The following is an 18,354-nucleotide window of genomic DNA, read 5'->3' as shown; positions in this document are numbered from 1 at the left end:
ATCCCCTTGTCTCAGTCCAGTGTACACCTTAAAATTTTCAGTCTCTCCTGCAGGTGTCTTAACTTTGCATATGGTTTCTTCCAAACACATTTTAACTAATTTGATTAATTTTAATGGTATTTCAAATTCTTTCATGGTGTTTAAGAGTGTCTGTCGGTGTATGCTATCATAGGCCTTCTTGAAGTCTATAAATAGAATATGGATATCTACATTAAATTCCCATGCCTTCTCATTTATTTGTCTCAATGTGAATAAGTGATCCAAAGTGGATCTGTTAGTGCGGAAACCACATTGGTAGTCCCCAATCAGTTCTTCGGTTTATGGGAATCAGTCTGTGTAGTATACACATCGACAAAATTTTATACGTGACATCGAGTAGGGCAATTCCTCTGTAGTTATCACAGATAAGGGGATCATTCTTCTTAAAGATGGGGCATATAATTGCAGTTTTCCAATCGGCCGGTATGTTTTCTGTCTCCCAAATTGTTTCAATTAAGGAATGTAGTTCTATTTCCAATTGTGGTCCTCCATTTTTTAAAAGCTCAGCATATACCTGGTCTCCCCCACAGGCCTTGTTGTTCTTTAATTTCTTTATTGTTTGTCTTATTTCATTTACTGATGGTGTGGTGACTTGTATATCAACTGTATCTGGTTCTTCAAATCTAAAGTAATATTGTGGATCATTGCAGTTGAGCAGCTGTGTAAAGTATGTCTTCCATGTTTCTTGTATGTCATTCTTGTTTGTAAGTATTTTCCCATTATGGTCCTTTATAAACTGTTCCCTTTTAGTGAATTTTCCCAAGGACTTTTTTATATTCTGGTACATCTGCCTTGCTCTGTGATGCTTGAAATCATCCTCCGCTTCCCTTACCATGTTGTTGTAGTGTTTTCTCTTCTCTTGTCTTAGAGTTCGTTGTGTTTCCTTGCGGATTTTATAGTATCTCTCCTTTAGTGTAATATTGTCCATGTCTTGCAACCATGCCTTCCTCGCATTTTGCCTCTCCAGTACTCTTTCTTGGCACTTTATATTAAACCAGATTTTGTTAGTTCGTTTTCTTTTACCTATAGTTTTGGAAGCTACATCTTGAATACTGTTTCTGAGGTGTCTCCATCTACTTTCCACGTCTTGCTGGTCACTATGTGTCAGTCTAGATTCCGATAGGTTAATTTCCATTTCTTTCCTAAAGTTTTCTTTTATTTTTTCTTCTGCCAGATTTTCTACATCGTACCTTTTAATTTCAACCCTATTTGTACTTTGTTTCTTTTTTAGCTTTATTTTCATTTGAGCTAACATATGATCTGTCTCACAATCTGCTCCCCTAAAAGTTCTAACGTCTTTAATACTGTTTTGAAATCGTCTTTGGATGGCGACATGGTCAATCTGGTTCACTACTTTTCCATCTGGTGATATCCATGTCCCTAAATGAATGCGTTTGTGTTGGAATTTTGTGCTGCTTAATGTGAGACCATTTGCCATTGCAAAGTTTATGAGTCGCACACCGTTCTCTGAACTTTCATCATGTAAGCTGTAATTCCCAATGGTTGGTTTGTAGATTTCTTCTTTTCCTACTTTGGCATTAAAGTCTCCTAACACTATTGTTACGTTATGTCTACTTATTGAATTATATGTCTGTTCCAGTTGACTATAAAATTCTTCTTTCACGTCATCTTCCTTATCTTCTGTGGGTGCATGAACATTTATAAATGTAATATCAAACCACTGAGCCTGAACTGTAATGTGTGATATTCGGTTATTAATTGATTTGAATTCCTTTATTGTGTCAATTGCTGTTTTATGAATGTAAAAGCCCGTTCCAAATTCATGGCGTTGACCGCAGTCTCCATACATTATTGTCCCGTCTCCTATTTTCATTGATCCCGTTCCCTGCCATCTTATTTCTTGGAGCGCTACCAGTTGTACCTTGTATTTTCCTAGTTCGTTTGTTAGTATTTGTGCGCTTCCTGGGCGGTATAGACTTCTGACATTCCACGAGCCAAAAGAGAAATCCTTGTAACTTTGCCAATTTCTGTTCCAGTAAATTCTGTCCTGTTTCCGAGGCATACCTTGAGTGTCCTGACCGGCCATTGTTTTACATGAGTGGGTTGGTAGCCCTCTGCACAACCCCCAACCTGGAACACCAGGAGTCTTGATTTTGGGGTACTCTACCCCTAGGGATTTGCCTTCACCATGGCTTAACGAGTCTTCCCTACCCGTGCTAGTTTTGGTCCACCCCGGGTATTTTATTTCCCCAGTACCCCCCATATCTGGAGAGCATTCCCCAATCCGCCACCCGGGGAGGCGCCCGATGGGGGACTAGCAACCCCACACGGGGGAACTTACTATTTACTTATTTTTTCAGGTCTTCAGCCTTCAGATGTTATTGTTGTTCTTTTAAGATCTAAATAGTGACCTGTTTCAGTATTTTAAACATAGCTGCACAACAGCAACGGTTCCATGTAATAAAATTATAAACAGCCGACCAGTTGCAATGGATAAAGAATTCTTTACCTAGGTTTCAACAAATTTAAATTTGTCTTCTTCAGAAGGTGGCAATTTTACATTAGTATGGACTGATGTATCGTCGCCGTTTTTACAAATGTCTGCATAGATCCATTTGTCAAAATTAAAATATAGAGCTCTGCAGCATCCATGTACTAATTTATATTCACGTGACAAACCCTATTTTTAGGGCTATATTTTAATTTTGACAAATGGATCTATGCAGACATTTGTAAAAACGGCGACGATACATCAGTCCATACTAATGTAAAATTGCCACCTTCTGAAGAAGACAAATTCAAATTTGTTGAAACCTAGGTAAAGAATTCTTTATCCAGTGACCTGTTTTCTAATATTTTGTTCCAAATTAACTTCCATAGTTGAAAAGTATTTATGTTTGTTACAATAAACATCATAGTCATTTTATACCCAGGTATTTTTTCTGCACCGTCTTTGGTGGACTTATTCAAGAGTCAATGGAGTAATTTTTTATGAGGCAGTGTCGCAATTGTTTTGTCCGAGCCAGGTAGACATTATTTTGGAATGTGCTCTTCCACTTTCAAATACATTTAGTGTCACATTGCTTCCAGCAAGACGGAACCAGTTTATGTCTCTGCCTAAATGTTGTTACTGCATCCACCAAATGCAGCACACCTACGAACTCCTGATCGATTGGCTGGCGACCACATCCACGTCACCTCTGGAGCTCTCCAACCGTCTCTTCCAGATCGACTACATGTTCAAGGGCTTCCAGACGGCGTTGATGCCGTTCCAGCAGCTCGACAAGAAGGCCGAGCCATGGGTGAACTACACTGCATGCGTGGAACAGCACGTCTTAGCCCTTCGCATCACAGTTGATAGCAATGCCTTCTTTCTGGCACACGTGAGCTCAGACATTTGCCACCCAGAAGTGGAACTCTACAGTATGCCCTATGAGAGGTTGAAGTTGAGTTTGCTAGAATACTTTGGATCACATGTACATATACTTATGACAGCAGAAACCACAAGTTTTTCAGCTGCCATAAACTTAGCGGACCATCTTAACACGAATGGATGGCACACTTCCAGGGTTTATGTCGTGACTGCCATTTCCAGTCTAGTAATCCTAAAAGTAATCATACGTGGCTTCCTTGGCCTGGGATATGATTCTTGTACATGCCCTGAAGATGAACTATTTGTGTACCTCCTTAAATTGGAGGACCCTTCCTTAGAAACATGTCTCCCAAATAGAAAAACTTTTGAACAGTGTCTCAGATCATCAGCAAACCTGCAGGACCCATCACAAGTGTTTAGCGCCCGACCAACACGCTGCCCTCAGCCCCAGCTGCACTCTCCATGATGTCAGTTTCACACAATGCAGACAAATACTCGGTAGCCTGACTTCGTCCTCAACAGCTCCCTTCCAGAAGCTTGTGTTTTATTAGTCACCAGACACCAGTGACACTACTGGTGCGCTAAGAGCAACTCTTGTGGGAAATCCGGATATAGGGCTGAAATGTGCCAAGCAATATTCAAAAAGAAAGGCAACTAAACACTTATGGACCAGTCAGACACAGGGTGGACGACAGGGCAGACCTGTTGCCGGACATATCCTACATCCAGTTTGTGCTTCCTCACTCAGAGGAATCTCTATCGCTCATGCTAGCCATCAACAATGTGCCCATTGTGCTACAGATAGACACAGGGTCCTCCATCACTATGATACATCGGTGATCATATTGACACTCCACAGCACAATTATATCATTAGAATCAACAGCTAATTTTCAGTCGTAGTTCAGCATCGTTCAAATGAATGCACAGCCGGGATTTTGGTTGGCAATGCTCCTGAAGCAATCATTCTCTCGGGCCTGGGTCTGTTCAATGCTATTGGCTTAGAAATCCATGACTCTGCCCCCACATCTAATCGCTAGCCACCATCCCTTACCTGAATGACCTCTTTTCCAAGTTTAGCTCAGGTGCGACAAAGCCCTTCTTGGGTCTCAAAGCTTTTGAGGCACATATGGGTCTTCCCCCGTCAGTGACACTGAAGTTCGTCAAAGCCAGAAAGGTACCTTCACACTGAGAGACAAACATCGACTGGAGCTACTGCGACTGCGAGGTGAGGTGTACCTCCAGCTTGCATTGGCTGATGATTCCCAATGCTGCTTAATTGTCAATATTCGTTTTGGACTGTTTCAGTGTAATAGACTTTCGTTTGGCATTGCCAGTGCACACAGACACGTGAATAAGGCCCGAACAAGGTGACAAAGGTAAGACAGAAGTCAAATGAGATTAGCCGGTCGGACGTAACCAACCCCCATCATGACTATCGACTACACAGTTGCATGCCTTCCTAGCAAACATATTTACAAACGGCTGTAGCACGGAAACGATACACTTACGGACATGGGTTAGGTACTACCCCCCCCCCCCCCACCCCCCACCCCCCTCCTCCTACAAGTCCAAGATGTTTGTAACGGGAATTCCCGAAAACTCTGTTTATCGGTATTTCTGGCGCATTAAACGCGTTGCCAAATAACGTTGGTAGTAGAATGAGATTTTCACTCTGCAGCGGAGTGTGCGCTGATATGAAACTTCCTGGCAGATTAAAACTGTGTGCCGGACCGAGACTCGAACTCGGGACCTTTGCCTTTCGCGGGCAAGTGCTCTACCAACTGAGCTACCCAAGCACGACTCACGCCCCGTCCTCACAGCTTTACTTCCGCCGGTACCTCGTCTCCTACCTCACAAACTTTACAGAAGCTCTCCTGCGAACCATGCAGAACTAGCACTCCTGAAAGAAAGGATACTGCGGAGACATGGCTTAGCCACAGCCTGGGGGATGTTTCCGGAATGAGATTTTCACTCTGCAGCGGAGTGTGCGCTGATATGAAACTTCCTGGCAGATTAAAACTGTGTGCCGGACCGAGACTCGAACTCGGGACCTTTGCCTTTCACGGGCAAGTGCTCTACCAACTGGGAGGTAGGAGGCGGAAGTAAAGCTGTGAGGGCGGGGCGTCAGTCGTACTTGGGTAGCTCAGTTGGTAGAGCACTTGCCCGCGAAATGCAAAGGTCCCGAGTTCGAGTCTCGGTCCGGCACACAGTTTTAATCTGCCAGGAACTTTCAATGTTGGTAGTGACTGGAAACCGCTCAATACCGGTCAAATCAGTGAGCGCATATAGTAATCTCGAGCATTTTCGAGCGACAACAAATCTGATGCCCGTTTGCAACTGCGTAACGCAGGGATGTCGGCTTTACGGTCACGAACGACGTTGGGCGGGGCCGAGAGTTAACGACCGAAGTGGCAAGGGACCGGACGGCATACGGCGCTCTCGTAGCAGCCTCTGGATGTGTGCGGGGGCGGTGGAAGCGGCGGAGGCAGCGTCTGGAAACATGATCGCGACCGTGCGCGCTGGGCGAGCGCTCGATTTGACTGGGCCGGGCGGCGACTGCTCTATTTCTGGTCGTCTCGCCGGCGGGGGGTGGGGGGCGGCGGCGCCCCGGGGGCGGGGTGGTGGGGTGGCGCCGCCCCCTGCGAGCCGTGGTGGTCGCGGCGCGCTGGCCCGCCCTCGCCAGATCCGCTGCAAGCCTCGCGGACTCCACATTCCACGGCCCTCGGATTCTTCGCGGACAGTGTGAGTGCCTCGCGGCTCAGCTGCGTCTGTGTGTCGGCCGCTTGCCGCTTGTGTGCGACTGCAGGTGACGCTTGTGCTGCCGTGGTGGAACGACAGTGGTGAACACAGGTGCAACAGGCAGACAGTGCAAGTGTTCTCTCTAACGGCTCGTATTCGGGATGCGCGCCGCGAGAAACGACTGGTCTTCGTCTGATGAAACCTACGTGAAGAGCTATGGAAATAGTGCGGTAGCTGCCAGCAATTCGCAGCAAGTTTCAGTTCGTGTCCGGGAACCATTGTACAAGTTTTTCTTCGAAAAGAATTCAGAGTGTTCTGGCGATGGATTCTGAATGAGATTGTGGCCACAGAAGAACACGTTCTGTGGGACTAGAAACCTAACTCGATACTACAAGAATCTACTCTCTCGTTCGCTCGGAGTAACTACACGCGCTCATTGGTTTCATATCTGTGACAGAGTATGACAGGGACGAGTCTTTCGCTGTACGGACACGTAATTTGGCCGAAGGAGTAGAGCCTATCTCTGTTGCCTGTGATCACCGCTGTTTTCAGTGAGAGTGGCAGTGTGTTAAAAAAAACTATTAAAATAAACAACTTATAACGACGGGCAGGTGCAAGGATGTCGATTCTTACCTTACTTCTCAAGTCCCGAAACCAACCAAACGGAAATTAACCTTCCTTCTCACACCCACGAACTACTGTAGATTTCTTAATTTACTTTCCTCACCCTTCGTTCTACACTTTTATTTTACTTTGAAAACATCATTTTCATTTTTCTATTTTGATTATACAGCGTACTTCGGTAACAGGTACTTCGCAATTTAATATTGCCCTGTCGATTTTGTCTCTCTTATTTTCCCGCCTTAGCTCATAGTCTCACACTTGCATGATGTTTCCTCAGCAAAAATCTAATTATACCTAATCTAATCAACTGGTTACATTTTTTCCAAAATTCAGCACTATAGTGGTAGTTTCTTCGTTCATCACTCTGCAATGTCTAAAACCATATTGCCCCTGACCCATCCACCTTGAGCTGTGTCACCATGCAGCTTTAGACTCTAATCTGTCACTCCTGACTGACTTACAACTTAAATTCAATGTTAGGAATAAATCTCAGAAGGCATGAATGGTGAAAATAGTTCTTTTATTGTCACTAAGTGTACAGTCTTAGCAGACAGATTTCCGTTGTCACTGAATGCGTCTTACCAGAGAAACTCCCCGGTAGAAGAGGGCGTCACCTCTTTCAGTCTGTTCTGTTTACTGTCACTGCACTTCACGCTAGCTTTATTAACTCAAATGCCATCACTGCTTCTACTGTGTTTCTCTCCTTCTTCACAGTTCTCACAAATATGCTTTATCCTCAGAAATAACAATCATTCACTTGAATTAACGTCATATAAACGTAAGAAATAAAGTGACAATTTTTTATTTCGTGGTACACCAGAACTTGTAGTTTTTTACTACTAGATGCTGCACATGTATCTTGTTGAGAAGAGTGAGAATCGGTTATGACACTTAGATAGTCTAGTGCCATTCCATATCCACAAGGAAGCGACAAATATGAGAAATATGCCTAAATATCGGGAGAGGAAGTAAAACGTATATACTGAACGTCCTTTGAAACGCGGGCAACATTTACTAGTCAAAACGGGGCAAAAAAAATTGTTTTTCAGCAAATGACTGTACGTAAATGCCGAAAGATATGCTATATGAAGGTCCTGTGTAACGTACACAACACAGACATGTCACAAACGGGGCAACATAAAAAAATTGACCTCTCAGCAAGTGATAGTACGAATATGCCGGAAGGTATGCTGTATGAGTAAGACTTCTACATTTGTCATTTACTGCTATGTGAAGTAATTATGATTATAAAAACTTCCCTTTAACTATCAGACAGTTTCTGAAAATAAGAATACAGTGATATAAAGCTTATTAGTATTTGCAGCACAATGTTTCTCAAAAATGGACGCGAAATGTGCTAAATGTGTCCGAGCCACGGTACGCAATGTTTACGTGGTAATCGAGGTGAAAGTTTGCTGTCCCAGAAACTCTGGATCCCGTATCTAGAACTCTTCTCAGCTATATTTGCGAAAAGTCTCAAGTCATTACATTATAGTGCCCCTCTTTTCAAGGGCATTCGCAAAAAAATCATTCAGTTTGAAAAAAGGCAGTTCTTCAGTATATCAGTTCAGTCAGATGAAGTTATGAGTATGAACCATACTTGCTTGCTCTTATGGGTAATACCGTTTGTAGAATTCTTGTTTCCATTTCACAAAATTCTCTGTTCCGGTTTCGGGTTACAAGCCCGTTTTCTAACGTTTCTGTTTCAAAGAGTTATATCTGCCTGTCAGCAGTCTCTTTGTGGAGAGTAGGAACACAGATGTTGATGTACAGTACAACCATCAAAGAAATTAAGTAGTAATTCGAAATACTTCAAAATCTTATAATATATATCAGGTAAATTAAGTGATGTATATGAAACATTGATAGAGTAATATCTAATAGATCATACCATATTGAAAATCGATTAAATAGGTTATAGGTTGTCCTCATCATCATTTTATCCTCAATCACCGGCGCGCAAGTCGCCCAATGTGGCGTCGACTGAAATAAGACTTGCGCTTCGCGGCCGAACTTCCCCGGATGGGGCCTCCCGGCCAACGATGCCATACGCTCATTCCCAATTTGTTGTTGTTGTATAAACTGTTCTTGGTGTGCTCCCATTATTATCTATTCCATCTGTATACTTCATGTATAGAGAATAAATGCGGCAAGTACATCTAGAACAGTTTATACAGGTTAAATATATGGTTTCTAAGCCGGTCAGTGTGGCCGTGCGGTTCTAGGCGCTTCAGTCTGGAACCGCGTGACCGCTACGGTCTCAGGTTCGAATTCTGCGTCGGGCATGGGTGTATGTGATGTCCTTAGGTTAGTTAGGTTTAAGTAGTTCTAAGTTCTAGGGGACTGATGACCACAGATGTTAAGTCCCATAGTGCTCAGAGCCATTTGAACCATTTTTTTGGTTTCTAAAAACAGAATGATGGCAACGGGACACTATTTATTACAAAGCAGAGGATCGTGGTTAAGTCAGTAAGTATTTAAGAACGTAGAGCAAGCAAAACGCTTTAGGTCGCAGCAGTTCAGGGTGAGCCCTTCTTTCGAAGACAATAACATCTTTAAAACAGTAATACTATATATCTGTGCCCAGAATCTAGGTCGTTCGTGGACACAAGAAAAAAATAGAGTTTTCATGTGTAATTATTTAGTATCTTTCAGTAAGAACACACAGTTAAGCCAATTAAAATGATTCAATTAGTACTCATAACAGTCATGCCACGTCTAATTAAAATGATTGTACTCAAAGTTAACCCCAATTCTTCCAAATTGGCAACTAAGTCCGAGGCATGCTTTCATTTCTTCGCCTTACAGTGAAACCAATTGCGCTTCTGTGTTAAAAGAGAGTTCTAAGACAATCTTGTAGGCAGGCAGTCATATCCATGACCTTCGGGTGGCCTTTTATACTGAGGAATTGTTTACCTGGATTAGACAAAACCCATCGTGCAATGGCCCACCGAATGTGTACACTAATTGTGTATTTGTAAATGACTCAGCGAAAGGGTGCAGCGATTAAGACACTGGTTGGAATGGGATTCAAATCCCAGTCCAGTAAGCTTGATTTTTCCGGGGTTTCGCTAATAAGGTGAAAACCAGAATGGTCCCGTTAACGAAAGCCACGAGCGATTATCTTACTCCGCCTTTTATGACCGAGTTAATATTTTGTCTCTTCATGTGGGGTGCACGTCCTGCTGAATACAAAAATCAAAACTTACTTTGTTAGTTTGAACACTGGTTCGATGCAGCTTTCCGTCTAGTCTATGTTGTGAAAGTACTTTCATATCTGCACAGCTATTTCACTCTACATCTATTTGAAATTGTGTATGTACCAATTCTAGTGTTGGTCTCCTTTCACAGTTCTTGCATCCATGCTTTCGTCCATTACGAATATATTATACACCAAAGGATATTTAATATTGGCTCTGAGCACTATAGGACTTAACTTCTGAGGTCATCAGTCCCCTAGAACTTAGAACTACTTAAAGCTAACTAACCTAAGGACATCACACACACCCATGCCCTTAGCGGTCGCGCGGTTCTAGACTGTAGCTCCTGGAACCGCTCGGCCACCCCGGCCGGCGATATTTAATATTCCTTGCTGCCATAGCATATGCCATATCAGTCGTCTCGTCTTTTATTTCAGTACCATTAAGCTCTTTTTTCCCCAAATCGGTTCAGTACCTCTTGATCATTTACTCCATCTTCCTATCTAATCAACAGAATACTGTAGCACCACATTTCTAAAGCCACTACTTTCCTCTTGTTTATCTTCCACGTTCCACTTCCATATAAGGTTACTATTCACACAAATGCTTTCAGAAAAGACTTCATGACACTGAAATTTATAATCGACATTAATATAGTTCTCTTTCCAAGAAGGCTTTTCTATTAATACCAGTCTGCATTTTATATCATCTTTGCATGTGCAGTCGTCCGCTATTTTGCTGCCCAAGTAGCAGTATTGTCTACACCTTTTAACGTCACTTTTCTAATCTGATTTCCCTCATCCTCATTCGACTGAATTTCGTTACACTTCATTACCCTTGTTTTACATTTCCTAGTGTTCATCACAACTTCTATTATGGACAATATCCATTCTTTTCGACTGATCCTCCACGTTCTGTGCTACCTCAAAAGAATTATAAGTCATTGGCAAACCTTAAAACGTATACACACAAATAAAATATTTCACACTATAAAAAAGAAAATTAAGACTTCAGGCGCTCGGTTGCCTAGGTTTACCCATATAGTAAAACTGGAGCTTGTGAATCCGTGTGCTAGCTCGCGTTCTCGTCTTTCTCCTATCTCTATCCCTTGTGGAAGGAAGCAAGCCATCTCATTATCGTCTAGACGTAAAATTCTACCGTAACTTTCCTTTTGCGTATGAAACACAGGCTTGATTGTTCTCAGACGATAAGGACAGAGCAGCAAGGCAAGTTATGCAGTCTTGTTTGTGACACTAGTGTCCAAAGTTGTATGACCATTCAACATTCTTCGATCGACGTTGTCACAATTGTACTCTTGACAATAAATTAGTGGCAACACAACCTACGAGGATAGTTTAACGAGTCTGCTAAAACTGCAAGAAAAAAATGTTTGTTCTGTAAACAACTCACCTTACTTCTCGACATAGTCTTCTTTGTGGGGTATACACTTGGTCCAGCAAACCTCCAGCTATCAAATTGCAATATACTCTTTGACTCCAACTATCATTTCCTCATTTAATTAAAATTTATTCCCCGCACGCCAAAGTTTCACGGTAGGGAACAGGAAGAAGTCACTTGGGACTAAGCCTGGTGAACAGGCTGGATGAGGGACCAAGTAAAAGTCTAATTCATGCACTTTCGCCTTTGTTATCGTTGATGTGAGGGATGGTGAACTATCCTGGCGAAATAGCGCATTTTTTTTGTGCCAACCTTGCCTTTCTTCTGCCAGCGCAAGTTTCAAACGATCCAACAATGAAACATAATGCGGTCCAGTTATGTTTCTATCTTTTTCCAAATAATCTACGAGGATTGTTCGTTGGGAAACGCAAGGAACAGTGGCCATCACCTTACCAGCTGACAGAATGGTCTGTGCCATCTTTGGAGCACTTTCGCCAGCCTTTGTCCATTATTTTGACCGCCGTTTTAACTCTGGTGTGTAATGAAGGATCCAGGTCCCATCAACAGTCGCAAATCGGCGCAACAAGTCATGAGGATTGCGATTAAATATCGCCAGACATTGTGTTGAAATGTTGTGCCGGATGCGCTTTTGGTGGTCTGTTAGCATTCGTGACACCCGTCTCGCCAATTCTACGTGCTCGATATGCACTAGCTTATTTGAGATGCCTGCAGTCTCAGCAACATCACGAATTTTTATTCAGCGGTCTTGCATTACCATATCATGGATTTTGTCAGTGGTTTCCCTTATGGTGACATCAATTGGGCGGCCGGAGTGCACTTCATCTTTGGTGCTTCTCGGACCAGGTATAAATCCAAAAGTAAATGGTCTTCAGTGATGGTGCAGATTACGCGTGAACTTCATCCAGTCCTGTTTTGATTTATGTGGCAGTCTAGTTCTTCAAATTAAAATGTTTAATAACAGCACTAAACTACGTTTTCTCCATTTTCAATCTCAGTCGACACACTGACCATTTCAAATGGCTGTCAACAATGAACTGTACACTACTGAAAGTATTTATACGATCCTTGGAATAATCAAGCTGATCAACCCCGAAGACGCAACAAAAATGTTCCATTCTTTCATGGTAATTTACCAAGCTTATCAAACCGCCCTAGTACCTTCAACAGTATGGAGATCGATCAGCACTGTAACCAATAACGACCGATAGTATAAAGGAAGCAACAAGTCGCTACGGCTAACGTTATGCCATGTTATAGTGCAGTAGCTACCAAATGTGCGCTTGACAGAACAGAGCACAGTCATTATCTTCAGTATGATGTAGGAACAGCTGATCAGCAAGGATGTCTCAAATAAGGTCGTAGTACAGTAGGCAGTAGCAATTCTCAGTAGTTACAAATGACTGCAAGCATTCGCCTTGTGTAGAACAGTCGGGGCACTGGTCATTTTGAGTTCTCTATTATTTTTTCTGGTTTTCAACATGATACTATACAGCGCAACACGTGCAGTTCTAGGCTCATGAAATGGGTCCATTAATCTTCCTACACCCGAGAATTTACATCATTTCCACGTTTCACACAGTATGTGAAGAAGGGACAGCTGGACATTGCTTTCGTCCGTAGGACATTGTACTTTCAGACTTGCATTCTGACTGGATAAAATTAGTAATAAGGTCAAATTATATATCCAGTCACTCATTCAATTATACTGACACGGAATCGGAAGACGATAAAGCGAAACCGGAAGTACTAAATTCGGTCTTCCATAACTGTTCCGCAAAAAAAAGGCGTTCTACAGTTTCTACATTGACAGAAAAAAATCACAACACCAAAAAATAATCAATGTAGAGTAATTAAATTTCGGAATTAATTTGTCTTTGTAACATAATTAAGTGATTAACACTGCACGATCACAGCTTAATCGCGATATAACCCACGTCAAATGTAAGTGCGAGATAAGCCATCAGAAATGTGAAATACTGGTATGTTCATAACCAGTGTAACCGGCAGACTGTTGAAAGCAAGCATACAAACGTGCATACATTTTATTGTCCATTTCCGGATGTCATTTTGTGAGACGGAGTTCTATGCCTGTTGCACTTGGCCGGTCAATACAGGGACAGTTAATGTTGGTTATGGATGACACTGGAGTTGTCCGATGATGTCCGATATGTCTTCGATTGGAGACAGATCTAGTGATCAAGCAGGTCAAGCCACCATGGCGACACTGTACATGTTGGGTTACAACAGCTGTTTGTGGTCGAGCGTTATCCTGTTGGGAAGCACCCCTGGAATGCTGTTCATGAACGACAGAACAACAGGTCGAATCGCCAGAATGACGTACAAATTTGCCGTCAGGGTGCATGGGAGAACCGCGAGAATGCTCCTGCTGTCATACGAAATCGCATCCCAGACCATAACACCAGGTGCACTGTTAGTGCGTCTAACTTGTAGATAAGTGGTTGAATGCCCTCAGTTGGCCTTCTTCTAACCAAAAAACGGCCATCACTGACACCGAGACATAATCAGCTCTCATCAGAAAACACAAACCCCAAACCTGACCTCCAATGCGCTTTCGCTTGACACCAGTAAAGTCGGATATCGTGTTGATTAGATTAGATTAGATTAGATTAATACTAGTTCCATGGATCATGAATACGATATTTCGTAATGATGTGGAACGAGTCGAATTTTCCAATACATGACATAATTAGGTTAATTTAACAACATACTTAAGTTAATATAACAACTTTATTTTTTGTGTTTTTTGTTTTTCTTTATTTTTTATTTTTTAAACTTTTTTTTATTTTTAAAATTTTTTTTTTCTTAATTTATATCTAAAAATTCCTCTATGGAGTAGAAGGAGTTGTCATTCAGAAATTCTTTTAATTTCTTCTTAAATACTTGTTGGTTATCTGTCAGACTTTTGATACTATTTGGTAAGTGACCAAAGACTTTAGTGCCAGTATAATTCACCCCTTTCTGTGCCAAAGTTAGATTTAATCTTGAATAGTGAAGATCATCCTTTCTCCTAGTATTGTAGTTATGCACACTGCTATTACTTTTGAATTGGGTTAGGTTGTTAATAACAAATTTCATAAGAGAGTACATATACTGAGAAGCTACTGTGAATATCCCTAGATCCTTAAATAAATGTCTGCAGGATGATCTTGGGTGGTTTGGGGTCAGTGGAATACACGTTAAAGGGTGTCCGGCTTGGACCTGTCCTTGCAGTAACCGATTTGTAACAGTTCACTGCGTCACCGTACTGCCAACTGTTGCTTGAATTGCTGCTGCAGATGCTGTATGATGCGCCAGAGCCATATGCAGAGCACGGTGGTGTTCCCTCTCTACAGCGCCATGTGATAATCCGGAGCCTGGTTTTCTTGCGACCGTACGTTCCCGTGATCACCACTGCCAGCAATCGTGTACAGTGGCAACATTCCTGTCAAATCTTTCTGCAATTTCTGGCGCGAAATTTGAATACACATCATCTTTCAGGTGTAGAAACATTAATACCAATTTTATTTTATGTCGCACAACTCGTTCTTGGTGTTGCAAATTTTTTCGATTATTGTACTTATGGGCGATGTAAGGACACAAAAATTCCATACCTAGATATAAGGGAATGCAAAGTTGAAAATCGTCTAAACTCGTACGAAAGGTGGAAGGTCGCTGGACCTGGCAAGGTAACAGTAATATCCTGGACTGTTTATGCGACAGACCTGTCCGCCCCCAATAGGATAGGTGAGTGGTTGGTGTGGTTGACTGTTATTAGGAGGGCCTGGGTTCAATTCCCACTACTGGCAGGGAATTTTCCTCGGTGGGTGGACTGGAATGGAGTCTACTCGGCCTCGTGAAGCCAAGACTACAAATACAAATAGAAACACTGGCTGGGATTGAGATGGCGCTCGGTCGGCTAGAATGATGGAGCTTTACTTTTCTATGCAATAGATCTGGTCCTTCATTTACCAATGGTTTACTGTCAGATCACTACAGCATTGCACTATGATTAAGGTTTCTTCTCGTTCCATTCCCGGATGGAGCGTGAGAGGAATGGTTGCTTGTAGCCTTTGTGCAAGCTGATACTCACCTCCCTTATCTGCGCGATCTCTACGAGATAGGTACGTAGGGGGTTATGAATATTCGTAGTTTTTGTCATTAAAAATGGTTCTTGATTTTTTCTAAGCAAGTTTTCGCAAAGTCTACGCCATCATTTTTCGAGTGGCTGGCGGTTAAGATTTTTCAATGTTTCTGTTGTACTCTCTTGTCAGTGGAACAAATCTATCACAATTCGCATCCACCTTTTTAGTATATGTTCAATGTTCCCTGTTATTCTGACCTGCATTGTAGTTCCCCAAATTTCTACCAATGGACAGTGGCCTGCCATTTGCTTTATGCACAACTGAACATTTAGGGCTGTTCTACTTCATACATCCACAAATTATTATCCAAATACACTACCAGACACAGTAAAGTGAAGCACCCAGAAGACACAGTCGGATGTCATTGGCTGGCATGTAAATGGTTAGACTTTAAACAGCAATTCTCTATAATAGGAAGAATGGCCACCAGGTGCATTATTGTGAAGGATACGGAGATTCCATGTAGTCATATGAGATAGCACTATCTGCCCCTGACAGATTGGAAAGGCGCCTCACTGTGCGTCTACATCTGACTGCCCGTTCAAATCACACAATTTTCAGATTTTTGGGGCATTGAAATGTGACACTGGACCAATGCTGGTATGTATGGAAATTTTAGGGCATTAATGTTTGGGCTGACCATATCTGACAACAAGGAAAGACTACCACACTGTGTACGTAGCACATCGTAAACCGTTCACATTCCCACCTGCCTTCTGAGAATAAGTAATGGACTCCCTGCAACATTCTGTGTCATCCGGCACCACTGGTAGGAGACTGGCAGTGGCCGGACTAGGGAACTACCATCCCATGAGCAGGCTACCATTAACATCACAACACATCCGGCTGCATTTGTTGTTGTGCCATGAGGGGTAGCATGGACTGTTGATGAATGGCATCACAATATGTTCAGCGATGAATTGCAGTTCTGCGCTACCCAGATGAGCACCGTCGATGAGTAGAGCGGTGTCCTGGGAAGACATCATGGCAGACGGTGGTTCTGTCAGTGGCTGTTGCAGAATTATCAAGAGATCTTGTTGTGAATTAACACATCCGGCATGTACAGGCAGATGTAAATCTCCAAGCAATTCAGGAGATATGACACCAACACCGATTATCAATCAACGTATGGGCAGGTGTAATTGGCGATAGATTAATAGGGTCATATGTGCTACCACAAAGGTTAATAGGGATACATTATCTGGACTTTCTCATTAATGTATTGCCTACCTTGTTGGAGGCTGTGCCATTGCAGCAACGAATACACGTGTGAAAATCTAATGAGGATATCTCAGGTCTGCTGGATTGGTCAGGGGAGAGGGGGGGGGGGGGGGGGGGGGGGTCAAACCTCAATCCCCTAGACTTCTGATTTAAGAGAACACTTGAAGGAACTGGTCTACACCATGCCAATCAATGATACAACAGGGTCACATCTTCAATACAGCCCAGCAGGTACAACAACTGGATGTACTTCAAAGGGTGCATCATTCCTTGTGCCAGAGGACAGAGGTGCACATTTTCTGGATAGACTCTTTGTTGGGCACTTCCTGTAAACACATGTTTATGGCAGCAAGTGTGCATTTCCGGACCCATATTTAATTGAATGTATCACAGAAAGTATGCATTTCTGGACCCATGTTTACTGAACTTATTTTTCTTGCTCTGATGAGTACTACCACCTCTCAAAGTATTCAACACTTTTTTTAACACCCTGTACATTTGGAAAATGAGGACAAAGTGCACCAGACCACACGGAAATGGAAAGCTCTTTCTTTGTGTATGATCCTCTTTATTAAGAATTTGCGTTGGCCTAAAAATATCCTGAACCCTGTCAACTAAAGAGTACGAATTTGGTTAACAGTTTGAAGAAGGCCAGAATATGTAATGGATACTGACAAGTAATGATGGCTCATGCAAAATTATATCTATGTGGTACAATGTGGTGGCCTACAGCATTCCAACTTACTAGGGCAGCATTCGTAACTAAAGTGAATATATTATTTTTGAATATATCAATTGATATTTAAATTTTATTATTAATAGTTCAACATTGTGAGGAATAAGATACAATGGAAAAATAAAGAATGTTGGCAACAGCATGAATTCAACACAAGTCAGAGAGCTGCCAGTCTGTGCTTTAGTCCGCTCACTAACAGTGGCATTGAGAAAGCCACCCTTTAAAAATCCATCATGCCCTACGATTGTACAATACGTTATAGACAGTTTCAAAGAAAAATACTGACCTGCTGCTGTGAGCAACATAGCACTCTTAGTGGCAGAAGAGATGATATCACATAAGATCACGTGCAGTGGAAAATGGACAGCTGCATCATTCCTCTCAATTGATCCTAGTGCAGCTGACCATCATTTCAGGACTCGATGCTGGTTTCTAGTTATCATAGAGACAGAACTGTAAAACATGTTTTCGTTCACTTTATTTGCCTATCAGCACACATTTGAAGAGAAATGGCATAAATTTAGTGCAATTTCCAGCTCGTATGCAAAGAGAATTGTGTAATTTTAGTGCAATTTATGGTTTGCATTTGAACCAAAGTGCCACATTTGATATTTACAGTGAGCTATTGCATATGATAACTGGCTGCCATTGCTAACAAATAAGATGTGTAGTGAGAGCTATTTGTTGTGAGATCCCACAGCTATTTTGCCATTCACTGGGAAACAGACATGAATTGCTTCACCCCAACCCCCACACACCGTCAACTCTGGTCCTGGGTATGCTCTCAAAACTACACATTCAGTTTAACTCGTCACTAACCTGGGTATTAAACAGTGGGAAATTGAAAAACCGGATAACTGGCAACTTGTTTTAAATGTTCAGGAATGGAAAACTGTGC

The 18,354-nt window shown here is 42.3% G+C and overlaps 1 protein-coding gene across 2 annotated transcripts in view; it reads left to right on the top strand.

The window, feature by feature from the left end:
* The first annotated feature begins 5,973 nt into the window (after window positions 1-5,973).
* Window positions 5,974-18,354, top strand: part of LOC124621769 (troponin T) — an 83,669-nt gene continuing 71,288 nt past the window's right edge. Inside the window, exon 1 of one of the 2 annotated variants that reach the window (XM_047147199.1) lies at window positions 5,974-6,117. The gene's annotated coding sequence lies outside the window, so the exon portion shown is untranslated. The remainder of the gene's footprint in view (window positions 6,118-18,354) is intronic. The other variant, XM_047147200.1, reaches the window with a different exon arrangement.

This window comes from Schistocerca americana, chromosome 7, assembly GCF_021461395.2.
Source record: "Schistocerca americana isolate TAMUIC-IGC-003095 chromosome 7, iqSchAmer2.1, whole genome shotgun sequence".
NCBI classification, from domain to species: Eukaryota; Metazoa; Arthropoda; class Insecta; order Orthoptera; family Acrididae; genus Schistocerca; species Schistocerca americana.
The sequence above is the reverse complement of the archived record's forward strand: the minus strand, read 5'-3'. Positions and strand labels throughout refer to the sequence as shown.